This window comes from Tursiops truncatus, chromosome 12 (assembly GCF_011762595.2).
Source record: "Tursiops truncatus isolate mTurTru1 chromosome 12, mTurTru1.mat.Y, whole genome shotgun sequence".
Taxonomy (NCBI): Eukaryota; Metazoa; Chordata; class Mammalia; order Artiodactyla; family Delphinidae; genus Tursiops; species Tursiops truncatus.
Window position 1 is genome coordinate 15948561 of NC_047045.1, and position 18291 is coordinate 15966851.

Below are 18291 nucleotides of genomic sequence, written 5' to 3' on the forward strand. Positions count from 1 at the left end.
ATATTTTTCAGACCCTTTCTTTTTCGTTTCTTCTTCTGGGACCCCTATAATTTGAGTGTTGGTGCGTTTAATGTTTTCCCAGAGGTCTCTAAGACTGTCCTCAATTCTTTTCATTCTTTTTTCTTTATTCTGCGCTGCAGTAGTTATTTCCACTATTTTGTCTTCCAGGTCACTTACCATTCTTCTGCCTCAGTTATTCTGCTATTTATTCCTTCTACAGAATTTTTAATTTCATTTATTGTGTTGTTCATCATTGTTTGCTCTTTAGTTCTTCTAATTCCTTGTTACACATTTCTTGTATTTTCTCCATTCTATTTCCAAGATTTTGGATCATCTTTACTATCATTATTCTGAATTATTTTTCAGGCAGACTGCCTATTCCCTCTTCATTTGTTTGGTCTGGTGGGTTTTTACCTTGCGTTTTCATCTGATGCATCTTTCTCTGTCTTCTCATTTTGTTTAACTTACTGTTTTGAGGGTCTCCTTTTTGCAGGTGGCAGTTTCGTAGTTTCTTTGGTTTTGGTGTCTGCCCCCAAAGCGCGAGGTTGGTTTAGTGGGCTGTGTATGCCTCTTGGTGTAGGGGACTGGTGCCTGTGTTCTGGTGGGTGGGGCTGGGTCTTGTCTTTCTGGTGGGCAGGTCCACATCCAGTGGTGTGTTTTGGGGTGTCTGTGAACTTAGTGTGATTTTAGGCAGCCTCTCTTCTAATGGGTGGGTTTGTGTTCCTGTCTTGATAGTTGATTGGCATGGGGTGTTCAGCACTGGAGCTTGCTGGCCATTGGGTGGAGCTGGGTCTTAGTGCTGAGATGGAGATCTCTGCGAGAGCTCTTGCTGACTGATATTACCTGGGGCCGGAAGGTCTCTGCTGGTCCAGTGTCCTGAACTTGGCTCTCCCACCTCAGAGGCTCAGGCCTGACACCAGGCCAGAGCCCCAACACCCTGTCAGCCACATGACTCAGAAGAAAAGGGAGAAAAAAAGAAAGAAAAAAAAGTTATTAAAATAAAGAAATAAAAATAATAATAAAAAACGAAGACAGCAACCAAACCAATGAACAAATCTACCAATGATAACAAGTGCTAAAACTATACTAAGATAAACATAAAAACCAGAAACAAATCAGTCACAGACAGCAGAGCCCAAGTCTGCAGTTGCTCCCAAATTCTGCCACCTCAATTTTGGGAACATTTGTTGTGTATTCAGGTATTCCACAGATGCAGGGTACGTCAAGTTGATTTTGGGGATTTAATCTGCTGCTCCTGAGGCTGCTGGGAGAGATTCCCCTTTCTCTTCTTTGTTCGAACAGCTTCCGGGGTTCAGCCTTGGATTTGGCCCCACCTCCGCGTGTAGGTCACCCTCAGGCATCTGTTCCTGCCCAGACAGGACGAGGTTAAAGGAGCGGCTGATTCAGGGGCTCTGGCTCACTCATGCCTGGGGAGAGAGGGGTACGGTAGTTATAATTGGAATGTGGGGCGAGCCTGTAGTGGCAGAGGCTGGCGTGACATTGCAACAGCCTGAGGCATGCTGTGTGTTCTCCTGGGAACTTGTTCCTGGATCACAGGACCCTGGCAGTGGCATGTTGCACAGGCTCCCGGGAGGGTGTGGATAGTGACTTGTGCTTGCACACAGGCTCCTTGGTGGCTGCAGCAGCAGTCTGAGCATTTCATGCCTGTCTCTGGGGTCCAAGCTGATAGCTGCCCCTCACACCCGTCTCTGGACCTCGTTTAGGTGCTGCTCTGCCTTCTGTGGGCAGACAGGGAAGGAATCCCCTCTCCTCGTGCACCCTGAAACAATGGTCTCTTGTCTCTTAGGCAGGTCCAGACTTTTTCCCAGACTCCCTCCCAGCTGGCTGTGGTGCACTAGCCCCCTTCGGGCTATGTTCACGCCGCCAACCCCAGTCCTCTCCCTGTGATCTGACCTCCGAAGCCCGAGCCTCAGCTCCCAGCCCCGCCCGCGCCAGCGGGTGAGCAGACAATCCTCTAGGGCTGGTGAGTGCAGGTCGGCACCGATCCTCTATGCGGGAATCTTCCCGCTTTGCCCTCCGCACCCCTATTGCTGTGCTCTCCTCTGCGGCTCCGAAGCTTCCACCCTGCCTACTCCCTGTCTCTGCCAGTGAAGGGGCTTCCTAGTGTGTGGAAACTTTTCCTCCTTCACAGCTCCCTAACAGAGGTGCTGGTCCCGTCCCTATTCTTTTGTCTCTTGTTTTTTCGTTTTTCTTTTGCCCTACCCAGGTACGTGGGGATATTCTTGCCTTTTGGGAAGTCTGAGGTCTTCTGCCTGCGTTCAGTAGGTGTTCTGTAGGAGTTGTTCCATGTGTACATGTAGTTTTGATGTATTTATTGGGAGGAAGGTGATCTCCACGTCTTACTCCTCTGCCATCTTGAGGGTGCCCCACCCATAATACTTAATTCTAACAAAAATAACATCAAGAGGCATTTATATTCATGAAGAGATGAAGAAATTTCCTCAAAGAATTTAAACTTACTAAACTCTAAAAACAGTTTTGGCATGTAATGCACTAGCTAAATAACAAAATAAAATTACACAATTACAATATAATTCACGCAGTAATGCAGTAGATATGAAGCTATTTTCTAAGCAGCAGTGGCAGGACAATTTTGGTTACCATTCTTGCAAAAGTCCTTCAGGTCTCAATATCTATCATTATTAAACCTTCCAAACCATACTACCATCTAAATAATTTTTCTAATAACTGATTTAACAGCATTCAGCCTGAAGTCTCTTTTGTTTCTACTTTCATATTTTTGATGCTATTGTAAATGTTATTAGTTATTAATTTCAATTTATTATTGTTTGCTGCTAGTATAAAAAAATACAATTGATTTTTTATTGATTGATCTTGTGTTCAGTTGATAAAACTTGATAAACTCACTTCTTAGTTCTAAGTCAATTGTATAGATTGCTTTGGGTATTCTAAATAGGTATTCATGTCATCTAGGGATAGGGACAGTTGTACTTCTTCCTTTCCAATATGGATACATTTTATTTATTTATCTTACTTTATTTTACTTTTCAGACCCTTCAGTACAACATTAAATAGGAGAGAGAGTGAGCATCCTGCCTTATTTGTAAACTTAGAAAATATTCAGTCTTTCACCATTAAGTATAATGTTAGCTGTAAAGCTTCCTCATAGGTGTTCTTTGTTAGATTAAAAAGTTCTTATCTATTTCCACTTTGCTGCGAGTTTGTATCTGAAATAGAGTTTAGATTTTGTCAAATAGTTTTTTTGCACTTGTTCAATGATTATATCCTGAATTTTTGTGGCGGCGTTGGTTTGCTTGTTTTAGTTTGTTAATATGGTAAGTTACGTTGATTGATTTTCCAAATCTTAAATCAACTTTGTGTTCCTAGGATAAATCCCACCTGGTCATGCTTTTTGTATATTGTTGTATTTGATCTGCTAAAATTGTGTTTAGAAATTTTGCATCTATATTTATGAGGAACATTTCTCTGTAGTTTTCTGGCCAGGGTAATTCTGGCCTCATAAAATCAGTTAAAAATTATTACCTTCTCTTCAGTTTTCTGGAGGAGTTTTTGTAGAATTGATATTAGATTTTTCTTAACTGTTTTGTAGAATGTACCAGTGAAGCCGCGTACTCCTGCAATTTCTTTGTGTAAAGTTTTTTTTAATTTCCAGTTTTTCTAATAGATTATCTATTTCTTCAGGTTATCTCTTTCTTCTTGAGTTAGCTTAAGTGAGCTGAATAAAGTAGCTTGTGTCCTTCAAGGAATTTGTCCATTTCATTTAATTTGTTGTAGTTATTGACATAAAGTTGTTTATAGTTTCTTACTATCCTTTAATATCTGTGGAAACTATACTGATGTCACCTTTCTCATTCCTGGTATTGTTAATTTGTATCTTCTTTTTTCCTGAGATCTTAGGCTAGAGGTTTCTTAGTTTCATTGATTTTCTCAAAGAACTAAATATAGGTTTTATGTAGTTTCTCTATTATTCTTTTTATAAAATTTTTCACTGATTTCCCTCTGGTTCTGAGTGGAGGTTTTGTTGTTCAGTATTTTTAAAATGGTGTCTCACTGACTTCTCATTTCTGTTGTTTACAACAGGACATATGGTTTCATCCTTATCTTTATTCTTTTGTACATAATATTCCCTCACCGAATTTAAGATTTTCTACTTCTCACTGGTTTTAAGTAATTTAACCATGATGTGCTTTGGTACAGTTTTCTGCATATTTCTTGTGCTTGGGGTTTACTGAGCTTCTTGGATTTTCATACTTACAGATTTTTTTTAATTAAAAAAAAAACAACCTGTGTCCATTAGTTTTCAATTTTATTTTACTTCCCTCCTTCCTCTCTCTCCTTCCAGAATGCAAATTACATACATATTAATCCATTTGAATTTTTCCCACAGTTCACTGATGCTTTCTTCATCTCTCTGTGTTTCATCTTAGATAGTTCTATTACTTATGATATCAAAGTACACTTATCTTTTCTGGCACAATATCTACTGTCTAATCTGCCATTAATCCCAGCCAGTGTATTTTTTTTTTATCTTATACATTGTAGTTTTCATCTCAGGAAGTTTAAAGTTTTTTAAATCTTCCATGTCTCTAACTTCTTGAATATATGCAGTACATTTATAATACCTGCTTAATATTCTCATCTGCTATTTAACATCTGTGTCCGTTCTGGGTTGCTTTTGATTAATCATCCCTCATGATGAGTCATATTTTACTGGTTTGTTGTTACCTGGTAATTTTTTTTTTTTTATGGAATGCTAAACATTGTAAATATTACTCTGTTGGGTGCTGAATATTTTCACATTGCCACAAATGTTGAGCTTTGCTCTAGAATGAAGTTAAATTACATGAAGAAATGATTTTTTTGTTTTGCTTTTAAGATTGGTTAGGTGGAGCTAGAGCAGTTATCAGCCTATGGCTAATTATTTCCCACTATTAAGACACGACCAGTTTGTGTACTCTACCTAATGAGCTATGGATATAAGGTTTCCCAATATGCTTAGTGGGAACTGATAAAATTCCTGCATCTATATAGGTGCTGAGCAATGCTTTTAGGTCTATCTTTTTAGGTAGTAGTCTCCCCTGGTTAGGGTAGTTTTCTCACACTAATTTGCTGATCGGTACTCAATTGGATACTCAAGATAGACCCTCTCCAAAACTAGAAATCTGTCTTCCTGACTCTCTTTCATCTATGATACAGTTTCCTGTGTATTTCAGATTCTCCCCAGAATTTCAGCTGTCTTTTCATCTTAAGTAGTTTACCAGTCTCTGTATGGGTTCTTTCTCTCTGCATTGTGACCTGAAAAGTCTCCCAAATTAATAGCTTGGGGGCAATTTTAGGTCTCATTTTTCCCCCATCTCTCAGAGACCAGTGTTCTTCATTGTCTGATGTGTAGTGTCTTGTAAACTTTTTCTCACATATTTTGACTGTCTATTTTTGGTTGTTTCAGGCAATAGGGTAAATTTAGTCTCTTTTACCTTATCTTGGTGAGAAGTACAAGTCCAGATAGTTTTTTAATTGGCAGATGAGTTCCAGTCTAAATATTATTTAAGAGAATGAAAATATATATTGTTTTCATTCTGTCTGAAATTTACTCACTCCTAGAAAACACCAGGGTTCTTGCTTATTAAAATAATGATGGTAAACAATTTTTTCTTAGAAACCTTAAAAATAATTGCAGTCTCATACTCTTGGCCTAAAAGAAATCAGGGTGGAGCAAATGAACATCAGGCAACAGGCTAACGATGAAAATCAATATGTTTAGTCTGTCTCTTTTTTTATCTGGTTTTCATGCTAATCTGAATTTGTGCAAGATTCCAAATCTGTTTGGGTGAGATTCTTCTGCTCCTTTTAACTGTTAGTGTGGATGGAATCTAATGTAGAGAGATCTAGTAAAGTAGAGAGAGCTGAAATGATAAAAAATGGTAGGGGTCAAACAGACGGTTTGAAGCTGTAATCCATTTTTTGAGGATTATATGTGAGATTGCACTAAAGCCACTTTATACTACAGAATGTTTTAAATATCAGTAAGACCAATATACCCCAGCACTATAGAAATATCAGTTCTCTCACTGTGCCTTGGTAGAAGTAAAAGTGGTATAGCTGACAGTTGAGAGCAGAAGGCCATAACAGGGCCAGTAATGATGCTACAAATAAGATAACACTGTGGAGACTGAGGGAGAAATCAAAATGGTAACCCATCTGAACCACTGAACAGCATCCTCAATTCATCACTTTCTAAAGCAAGAGCCCCTATGCTGTGGCCATTAAATAAATGTGGTGGAAGTTGTGATGGGATATGAATATAAATATTTTACTTTGTAGAGTGTGTTTTGCCCCATGGTTTCTGTTCTGATGATCTCTTCTTGTTCTGCTCTGAGAAACTATCATTACGAATAAATACTTGAATTTTTCCTTTGTCCATTTCATTACTTATGTCTGAAATTTTCTAGTTACATTTGCCTGCCTACGTCAAAAGGGTTCAACTTGGGATATGAAAATTTCAGCCCCAAATTTTATTGGAAGCACAGAAAAGTGTCACCCTTTCGGTGATGAAGGGGAGGAAGGTGGGTGAGTGCACTGAAATGTCAACCCTGACTTTGGACCGTGTAAGGAGAGCCTGCCATATGCGTTCCTTTCCAAGTTTGTCCCTCCTGCTGAATCTGTGTTTCGAATTATTTCTCCCCTCGATGTGTTAGTTCTTTTTTCCAAGATGAACCTTATTTTATTTTCCTTGCTAGGGCCCATGTTATTATTCCAACATTTCCCATTTTAGTATCATCTGCAGAATTCATTTAGACCCTGTTTACTTCCTTGCTGAGGTCTCTGAGCCATAGAGCGGGACAGAGCCTGGAGGCAGGCTGGGTTTTCCTTCTCCTCCAGGCAACTCTCATCACACACATGGGCCCACAGAAATGAGGATTTAATTTGCTACAAGATTTCCCCATGGAAGGGGACTTCTTACGCTTCCCTATAAAACAAAACTGAAGTGGAAAATGGAAAAGATAACAATAACAACTTTCTTGCCTTTGCTGCTTGGGAAGAGAGCAATCAATAAACATTTTTATTAATCATCATTCAGCACATGTCCAGACCTTGGCTAAGTAGCCCGGAGGATGTGAAGGGGGTCAGACTTAAGCCCCCTCCCTTGAGGAAGATATAATCTAATTTAGGAAAGAAAGCATACACACATACAAACATATGCACACACATACTTCTGAAACAGTGACACCATGTACAGATACACTGATTTATGCAATGCAGAAAGGAATTGTCTGGAGTGTGAAAACTGTCCACGCAGAGGAGGAAGGGCTTATACCTCAAGTATTTATTCGTAAATTCATGCAATCCTGTTACAAGTATTTACTGAGTAAGAGAAATTCTCCTAGGGAAGAGAGTAACAGACAGAGCTCATACTATCACCAAGCTTTCAGCTGACAAGGAATGAAGAATCACAAGATAGCATGATAGTAGCTACGAAAACTTTTCATTCTGTGATGCTTTTCCGGAGACTAAAAGTCAGTGAAGCAAGGTGTGATCTGCCTGGGTTGTTAGGTTGATAACTTGTTGATTCATTTAACCACTTATTTGTCTTGAGTGAATACCTGGTGTAAAAAATTGGGCTAGATATTATGTAAACATGAAGAAGAATTGGACTTGGACCCTGACTTCAAGATTTCAGTCTAATATAGACAAACATACTGAAAATACATAGTGCAAAGTAAAGAACCATGGCTGCATTTTTACCTGGCTTACATTTTACTAAGCAACATTAACCTAAGAGAACAATTCAAAAATATTTGTGTTCTGTGTGAAAGAGGTTTTCATCAAATGTGCTAGCAAGAGGAGAGGACAGGTTGAGGATTTGGGTGGAAGCCTGGCCTTTCCTCTGTGAGAAGGAGTCTGCAAAAATCCACCCCCCATGGCCGTCTCTCCACTGGAAATGTCTGAATACTGTGGTTAGTGTTCAGAAAAGTATAACAGCGGCAGTAGTAGCAGGAGTAATGCTAGTATATATTCAGGTCTTACTCTATGCCAAGCCCTTAGTTAACAATTTTAAATTGCAGCATCTCATTTAATCTTTCCAACAGTCCCATGAGGTAGCTACTATTATTTTCCATATTTAACATAAAGTAATCTGAGCCTTACAAACTAATAAGGCCCTTCCTAGATAGTAGGCAGCTGAGCATGGACTTAAACTCAGGCAACTCTGAGTCTAAAATCAAAATTCAAGAAATAGGCATTGCCATGGGCCCTAAGAGTCTGACTCTGCACCGTGGCCAAAGGCAATGGCTCTCAACCTCAGGTGCACGTTAGAAATACCTGGGGAGCTTAAAAATACCATTATTTTAATCCAATTTTATCAGAATCTCTGGGAGTGGATCTCAGGCATCAGAATTTCTAAGGACTCTCCAGGTAATCCTAACAGCCAGTCAAGCTTGAGAACAGATGTCTTTAGGTCTTTCCCTGAGCAGAGGAGTAAAACAAATATCTTAAAAACAAGCAAACGTATGTATATGTACAACTGATTCACTTTGTTATGAAGCAGAAACTAATACACTTTGTTATGAAGCAGAAACTAATACACCATTGTAAAGCAATTATACTCCAATAAAGATGTAAAAAAATAAATAAATAAATAGAAATTTTAAAAAAGCAAGCAAACAAAACAATAACAACAAATACATATATATTACATAATACATATGATTTTCTGGTTATGCTCAGAATTCATATGTACATCTATGAGTACATCCTGCCCTGAGAAATATCAAACTCCCTGCTGCGGTGAATTGTCCTACAATAGGCAAGATCCACAGCATTTAAACAAATCATGACCTTCAGCCAAGTGCTCTAAGAAGTCAAAAATTCCCTGTCTTCCTTGCCCCAAGTCTGTCTGACAGAAATATTTACATCAAGACTCCATGGATTATCTACAAATTATTGAAAATACTTTTTATTAAGTAGAAAGCATGGCCACTGCATTTGAAATGTGGGGAGTCTGGAAGACCTAAGATCAACTGAGCATCCTTTAAATAAACACAGAGCTCCTCGCCAGGGCCATCCCTTGTACACACCTCAGAGACACATATTACAAATACATATAAGAGATCATGTATGAAAAAGAACTGTCCTGAACATCATTAACGATCCATAGATAAAATAATATTTTCCTTCCTTCCAACAGTTCTCTTAATTTAGAATTTTGAAACAAATTCTGATCTCATCAGTTGACAGGTAAAATGGAGGCGTTATAGCCGTACATATCCAGGAAAATGCTGGAAATAAGGAAGAAGGTAGGAATGTCTCAGCATTGGGGTTCGTAAATTTTAAAGTTTCAACAATTCCTTTTGTGAAAATTTTGCTTGGTGAATCAAATATTAAAATCTCATGCCTTGACAGAAGTAATGGATGAGGGATAATGTCTGATAAATCTATCAAAATTATCAAATAATACAAAACGTCTTTTAACATTCAACGTCAGGCTTAAAATAAAATCTTTCTCTTAAAACACAATTCTGAGCTCATGGAGACGACACATTTTCCTAAACGGTGCAAATAAATTTAACATTTTAAAAGATGTCAATTAACTCTTTCCAAAGAATTACAGGTTTTTAGATCCCAAGCCAATCCTTCTACTTGACAATCGAAATTGGTTCATGGAGTATTATTTTAGGCCAGCTAAATCTAATGACCTTTCTGCTCTCCAAGTTTCAAGCCACGGATTTCAGGAACAGAGACAAATGAAATGTGTATCTTACATTCCAGCAGGCAAAAATTGCGAGGAGCTTTTCTGGTGGCTAGTAAAGACCATGTTTCTTAATAAGAAAATGACTGTTTAACACTGTAACCCATCAAGTCATTTCCTGGCTGCTCTTTACACGTGGCTTTCTATTATTATCTGAAACACTGACTGCATCCTTGATATCCTTGGCCTCCATCTCCATCTGCATTAGAAATCTTCGCCTAACCTCTTTCCTCCATCAAGGAATTCAGCTCCTTTCTTCCCATTTTTGATCAAAGTGATTGTTGAAAGGGAATGGAGGACGTAAGAAATGAGAGAGCTAACCAAAAAGGAAATTTGCACTAAGGAAACTGAAAGACATCTTTACTACTTTAGTTTTGCTATCCGTCTCTGTGCCCCAAGGTGTCAATTGTAGATGCTTTCTGTTTACAGTCTGTAGCATGTCACAGTGGGACCACTCCTCCCTTTCCTGCCATCAGTCCTTTATAGGTTAGCTTACCCTTTCTCCTATAATCTCCAGCATTGCTTTTCTGTGAAATAGAGGGACTGAGAAACTGAATAAAGGAGAGGAGAATGGATAAAGTAGAGATGATATCTGCAGATATATCTTCTCTCCTCTTTTTTTGCCAGCTGTGTTTTTAGTATTTGACTTTTCTCCTCTTAAACACTTTGACTTTATTCCTCCTAAGAGACCCCTAGGTTATATCCATTTACAGTTTATAAAAGGTGTGCACTGCAGTGAAGATAATTAGCAAGGGCCATTCATAACTAATTGAAAGGCTAACTTACGTTGAATGGATGGACAGAGATTTTTCTTCATATATATCCTTTAATACATCAATTTATTGGATGCTATGGTAATTACTCTTAGGTATAAGCATAAATAGAACAAGTTACACAGAGAGCTTACAGTTTTCTAGATGGAGTTAGTAATAAATTCCAATTCAGATATCACACAGGGAAATAGTGTGCTATAACAGAAAGAATAACAGGATGGGGTGAATAGTCAGGTGAACCCCAAGGTCATTATTTCCCACCTGTGGACCTGTGGTATACTAGACTGGGCCCCTCACAAATTCATATGTTGAAGCCCTAACCCCCAATGTAACTGTGTTTGGAGGTGGGGTCTTTAAAGAGTTAATTAAGGTTAAAAAAAGTCATAAAGATGGGGCTCTAACGTAATATGACTTGTGTCCTGATAGGAAGAAGCAGAGACACCAGGATTGATCATGCATAAAAGAAAGACCTTGTGAAGATACAGCGACAAGGCAGCCAACTGTGAGAAAAGGAGAGGGAGATATCAGGAGAAAACAACCTGCCACACCTTGAACTTGAACAACCAGCCTCCAGAACTGTGAGAAAATACACTTCTATTGTTGAAGCCACGTAGCCTGTGGCATTTTGTTATGGTAGCCCTAGAAAACTAATACAGGACCTTTAAGCAAATCACTTAAAATTTTCAACCACAAACACCTCTATCCTCATATTCTCTGACAATATCTTGTCATTTATTCTTGACCTCTTTTCCAGGCAATATTTCCTCTGCCTGTGTCTTAAATTGTTGGAGTGAGGCAGGGATCTGCTCCAGGTCTTCTCTTCTCAGTCTTTATATTGTTCTAGACAATCTTGCCCACTCCTATGGCTTCAGTAACCACCCATTTGCTGATAGATCGCTATACCCAGGTATCTAGCCCACCGTTTTCCTTTTTTTTGTTGCCTCCTTTTTAACTTCAGCTTTATTGAGGGATAATTGACATATAAAATTGATAAAATTGTAAGGTATTTAAATATTAAGATATTTAAAGTGTGGTAATTTGATATATGTATACATTGTAAAAGGATTCCTTCCATCTTTTTTTTTTTTTTTTTTTTGCGGTACGCGGGCCTCTCATTGCTGTGGCCTCTCCCGTTGCGGAGCACAGGCTCCGGACGCACAGGCTCAGCGGCCATGGCTCACGGGCCCAGCCGCTCCGCGGTACGTGGGATCCTCCCGGACTGGGGAACGAACCCGTGTCCCCTACATCGGCAGGCGGACTCTCAACCACTGCGCCACCAGGGAAGCCCTCTTTCTGGTTTTTTGATGAGAACCTTTAAGGTCTACTTTCCTAGCACACTTCAGTTGTACAATACGGTGTTATCAACTACACTCACCACATTATACATTAGATCCTCAGACCTTATTCACCTTATAGCTGAAAGTTTGTACCCTTTTACCAACCTCTCCTTATTTCCCCACGCCCTACCCCCTGGCGGCCACTTTTCTACTCTCTGTTTCTATAAGTTTGAGTTTTTAAAAAACACCATATATAAGTGATACCATGCAATATTTTTCTTCCTATGCCTGGCTTATTTCACTTAGCATAATGCCCCAAGGTCCATTCATGTTGTCATACATGGCAGAATTTCTTACTTTCTCATGGCAGAGGAATATTCCATATATATATTATATATATATTATATTCCATATATAATATATATATAATATTCCATATATATATTCATACATACATATGTGCACAGTCTGTTTCATTTGCATGTATTTTGTGATATTCACAGTGATATATTAATATACAGTGTTTTAAGTATATTAATAATTTGAAAATTTCAACCCATGAAACTACGGTAATGCTGGGAAAGCACTAAAGTTGGAATTTTACTTTCTTTTCAAATACTTTTTATTTTTCAAGCTCCAGTGCTTTTCTTACAAGATTTATTTAGGATCCATTGTTTCCTGCATTCCTGAAAATCTTCCCAGAGACATGATTTCCAGATTCTACTCTAACATTATCCTTCGCAGATTTTGCTAGGTATTTTCATAATATTTGGATATTTCTATCTTCCTGACCTCTTCTCCACATAGGCTTACCTGATTTAATAGAATAATGAATTTTATTTGGACAAGGTCTTGGAGGTTATCTCAGAGCAATCCCATCTCTAGTTACATGACTTTCCAGCCTTAGCTTGAACAATTTTCAGGGACTTGGCACTCTATTATATAAGGAAATTCTTTTCAGAGTTGAAAATGTTTTTCTCTTATTACTCCCAAATTGCCTCTGTGTTACTAACATCTAGATGTTTTAACGTCTAGAATTTTCTCCCATAGCAAAATCTGGTTGTCTATAAGGCAATAAGTAAGTCCCGTACGTAAGAACGAGTTCAGTTCTGAGAGCACATTCGTAAGTCCAATTTGTTTGTAAGTCTAACAAAGTTAGCCGAGGTACCCAACTAACACAATCGGCTATATAGCACTGCACTGTAATAGATTTATAACACATTTCACACACATAATACATAAAAAACAAACACAGAAAATAAAGAGGACATTTCTACTTTTGTAGAGGATGCACACACATGACAATGTACGCCAGACACATGACCTAACTTAAGTGATTGGATACGCGAACACACATTCGCATCTTTGAAAATTCGCAACTTGAAGGTTCATATGTAGGGGACTTACTGTACTTCTAATTTTTTAAATTAATTCAAACAATTAAAATAATGGATTTGAAATGTTTGTCACTATGATTTTTTCTCATTTATGCTATTTTTGTAAATATTCAATTAATATAATTAGCTAATAACATTATTCGATTTTTGTGTTTCGTTTTTATGTTTTCCCCACACACATGCCAATGTCAATATAATATTTTTTATATGTTAATATAATATTTTGTCAGTATATAATGTCAATATAATATTGCTTTATGTAGATGAGACCCCCTACCCAGTGTTCTGCATTCTGAACTAAAAGCCGTTAGTTCTCAACTGGGTCCCATTACTTAGCTTTGGGGTTTGGCCACAGCCTGGCTGCTATTCTCAGGTTACACTCTTGTTGGCTACTAAGCGATGATGTTGGAACCGAAACTCCTGGCACAGTCATTTAGCTCAGAATCTAGATTTCATGACAAATGTTGGGTGCTAATTCCAAAGACAGGTTCAAATTAAACTTCTGTTAATTCTGGGTTCCCCAGTTTGTAGCTAGCTTTCTGAAACCAAGTGAGAACTTACCAGTTACATTTAATTTTCTACTTTTTGGCTTACCTAGCTAAGATAATTTTGAATTATAATTCTTTTGTTCAAAAAAGTGCATATACCTTTTAGCCAAGTCTGATTAAAATGCAAAACAGGATTACATCTTGTGACAGACCAGTGGCTAACATTCTCCTAATCTACAAGACACTATTAATCATTAATGCAATGCAAAGTTTTAGAATCTGACACACATTCGTCCAATAACTCTATTAATTCTAGCCTATTTAAAACATTCTATAATGGTATTGTAACTAGCAGTCAAAATGGCTTGCCTAAATAAATTCCATTATATCTGTTTTATTACCCTAATCAAGCAGTGAATGAATTTGGTTTACTATAATTTGTTTTAGTGAAGAAAAGTTATTTTTCTTACTAGTAGACTGCTTTCTGTCTTTTCTTAATATTGCAGCCTTTTCCCCTTCGCTGCTGAGCTTGCTTAAGGACTGTCTACGAATCCTTTTGTATTGTCCGTATTGTTTTTTACAAGACTCAGTTTGTTCTGAGCTTTATTCCCATGGATGCTATTCATAGAGATGCATGCCATTCTCCCATGTTTATTTCTCCTTCAGTGATTTTCCATCAGTCTGTGGTACAGATTCTTTGAAAGGATCGCCTTTGATTAATCTGATACATTTTTAATATGTATATTTATTTACATGAACCTGAAAGCCAATGCCAAGGTTCTGGGTCAGAGACAGAGTATTATCACTTATAGCAATAACTGTGTTAGTTCTCCATGTTCTATTATTCCCTCTTCAGAATAATACAATCAGGGGCAAAATCACAACATACACGCCAAGGATCTGTTTGTACTATAGGAGAGGAAGCCCAAAACTATGTATGTGGGAGTTTATATAGGCTACAGAGTACTCCTCTGTTCCTGAAAGAGGGAGAGAAATCTTTGTTCCCTAATGGTTTAAAATCCTTCAGAAAGTAAAAGGACATCTCTGGGTTTCATCCTTTGAAATGTAAACAAACACCAAGGAGGTAAACCCTTTAAATCTCCCTGAGATCTCTCACTTTTCAGTCATCTTTTACCTTTCAAGACTTATCCTTCAATCCAGCTTGCAGTTTTCTTTTTTCTGAATGCCCCAATCATACAGAAACATGAAAATATTTGTTTCCCTCCACTCTCCATGAGATCTCTAATCCCTGTGTAGGGAAGTTCCGTTAAGAAAAATATACGTATACATTTTCATCATAAAATGTTTCAATAATTAGGGAGCAGATCTTTAACATGAAGAAACAGAGGATAATCAAAGGGAAGAAATACTTTGTGTATATGTGGAAAGAATAAGAGAACATACAAGTTATTGTCTTTGTCCAAATGAGATCCTTGCTTCCAGGATTTTCATTTAGGTCAGTAAGCATCCTGTGTTTTTAGATAGCAGTTTCTCACATCTCCCAGAGGTATGACTGTCCAAGTGATCCATATTGGGCCTAGTTAATGGCCCATTGGGCCTAGTTAATGATACATCTGGTACCAGATCCTTCTCTAATTCTTCTTCACACCCCTTAGTGTCTTATCAAGATTACTACCTTCTACCATTACTCCTACCCCCATTCTCCATACCACAAGCAGAGGTTTTTTTTAATGCTGATATGGTCTTTAAAATATTAAATAATTTCTTCTTTTACTTAAAATACATTCTAAATTATCGCATTTAGAACACAATTCAAATTTGTTAACTCTCCTTGCTTGATTTGTCTCCAGTCTGCCTCTCTAGCACCATCTTTTCTACTTTCCTCATCATCCTTTCATCATAGTGGCCTACTCTGAGATATTGAAAACAACCTCAGAACAAGATCTTTCCACTTGAAGGCGTCTTCTATCAATTTGTTTCGCCTGAAATGTCCCTTCAAATGAGAATCAGGCCAACCCACCCCAAGATGTCTTCTGCTTCTCACCTATCAAATCACAAATTGTAGCAGATTTGACTAATTATCCACCAACCAAAAAATGTGTTCCCCCTTCCAAAACAGAGTTTTCAAAGGAAAGCAGTGCATATCCCATCTCCCTTGCAGCTAGGTAGAGCCACGTGACTAGTTCTGGCCAAGGGAACATGAGTGGACATGCCATGTGGTATGGCAAGGTTCAGCACTAAAATCCTTTCCTGTGCTCCTCTATTTTCTCTGAACTTTTGTATGGTTTGAATTAGAGTGACTCTCAGTTGCCCTTGAAAGCAACATGTTGACAATGTCAGCAGCTCCGTCACAAAGGGTTCTTGAACAATTGTGTGGACAAGCACAATCCCGTTAACCTGTTCACCTACCCAATACTTTTACATGAATAAAAGTAACCTTCTATTGTATTTATACAGTTTACATTTTAATTTCTAATTTTTATGGCAGTTAGTCTAACCTTACTAGTAAGGAGAAGTATTGCCTTCAATGTTTGTGGCCCTAGAAGAGGCTGGAGAGCAGAATGTTACTAGCTTGGGTAGCTTGTTATTTACTGTATTTAGGAAGATATTACATAAGAACAATGATCTTGGTCAAGAATTTACTGATTCAGGGGCAGAAACAAAAAGCAGAAAGAAAAGGGTGAAGAGTTTTGAAACTTAAACCATAGGAAACGAGACTTAAAAAGAACGTAAGTAACAAAGGTTCATCAGCGTCCTCAGTAAACAGAGAAACTCAGCTTTGAAAGGTTTAAATTAAAAATTCTTCCCTTCCCCTCAAGTTTGTCACTTCATATGGTCTCAAGGTAGCTGTTACGGAGAGAGACATAGGGGCATGGAGGCAAGGGAATAAATCAAACTTGAAAATTACGTGTAGGAGAAAATTTAAGTTGTAGTTACTGGCACCTGGTGCTGACTGAAGGCAAGTAAATCAGAAGCTTACTGTTTTTGAAAGCTGGTGTTTCCAAAGAAATGTGAGCCTTCACTAAAGGAGTCTTTGAATAGTCAAGACTTAGAGCAACTTCTTAACTGTCTAATTTATATATGTAACAAGTAGGGAGTTGTGAAATCTATATTGCTCTCAAGGAGGACATAGTCCCCGAAAACCCCCTTATATGTGGTTTTGGAGGATAACTACAGTTTCTTTCAGATAATAGTATTTAGGTCAATGAAGGACTTTCCCTCATGCCAGGGTAGAGACTTCCATGATAATTGGCAGTTTGGATGCTATGACTGTTACAGATGAGTGGCTGCTGTATATCTTGTATCCTTCAACATTCTGAATGGTAGCTTTTATTGCTGTCCTTGCTCCACTTTATAAAATAGGCATGTGACGTTGGAAAATGCACATAATTGGCCTTTTGGTATGTGGATCATTAAATTATGAGAATCCACCTCTGGAAATGATGAAGAAGACAGTGCAGCACCTATATATCCTGGACTTTGTACTGTATGCAGCAAGTGGGTTGGATTTTGAGTTGTCTACTTAGGGATGGGGTATAGAGTCATATCTGATGGTGAGAGAGGTAGATTGTGAAGAAATGTCATTAACGGTCCACCAAAAACACGTTACCTTTTTTATGTTATGAAGTGTATATGGGAAGCACAAGATAGAATTTCCCAGGTTTTCTTGCATCTAGCTGGGATCCTGTGACCAGGTCTATTCAATGCAAGGTGAATAAATGAGATTTGGCTCACTTCCAAGCCAGGCCTGTTAAATGTCCCTGGGCTTCTCCCTCACCTTGCTACCGCTGTTTTTTCCCCATTTCAGCCCGCTAGAAGCCATATATTGCAGATTGCAGAGCGTCTTTTCATTTAGTTCAGAAAGATGGCATGGAAGAGGGCTGTTCTACTGACAAACCCACTTGGTCCCATGTTGCAAGATTGAAAACTAAGCTTCTATTGTATTGGAGTAATTATACATGTGTGAGTCTATTTATTAACGATTACTTCCTCAGAGACCATTCCTATCCATATAATACCTATCTTAATGCTTGGTCATTTAGAAGATGGTCAGTAAATATTTTTTGAATGAGTTAAATAATGCATAATTTTTAAAAACAAGCTGTTTGGGCTTCCCTGGTGGCGCAGTGGTTGAGAGTGCGCCTGCCGATGCAGGGGACGCGGGTTCGTGCCCCGGTCCGGGAAGATCCCACATGCCACGGAGCGGCTGGGCCCGTGAGCCGTGGCCGCTGAGCCTGCGCGTCCGGAGCCTGTGCTCCGCAACCGGAGAGGGTGCAACAGTGAGAGGCCCACGTACCGCACACACACACACACAAAAACCACAAGCTGTTCATTTGAGTCTTGACCTGCAACATGACATTTCCTTTTGTAAAGATTTACCAAAGTTGATTCACAATTTAGATGTATTCTTACCCAAATATTTTTTTATTTATTATCTATACTCAGGTTTCTAATATTCTCTCAAATCCCAATATAACACACGTAAGTTATGACCTTTTCCTAATTTTATTTAGTCTCGATAATTTCTCAGAAGTGTTACTGTCACAAACACACACACACACACTCACACACACACATCACAGAGAAGCAGAATTCCTGGAATTAGCAGGAAAATAGAAACCCTCCTGGAATTACCAATTCATTCTT

The 18291-nt window shown here is 38.4% G+C and overlaps 1 long non-coding RNA gene across 1 annotated transcript in view; it reads left to right on the top strand.

Annotated features, from left to right (window-relative positions):
* Positions 1–18291, top strand: part of LOC141275987 (uncharacterized) — a 219597-nt gene that overhangs the window by 126351 nt on the left and 74955 nt on the right. Inside the window, exon 3 of the long non-coding RNA XR_012324711.1 lies at positions 10948–11099. This is a non-coding gene — a long non-coding RNA (uncharacterized lncRNA). The remainder of the gene's footprint in view (positions 1–10947; positions 11100–18291) is intronic.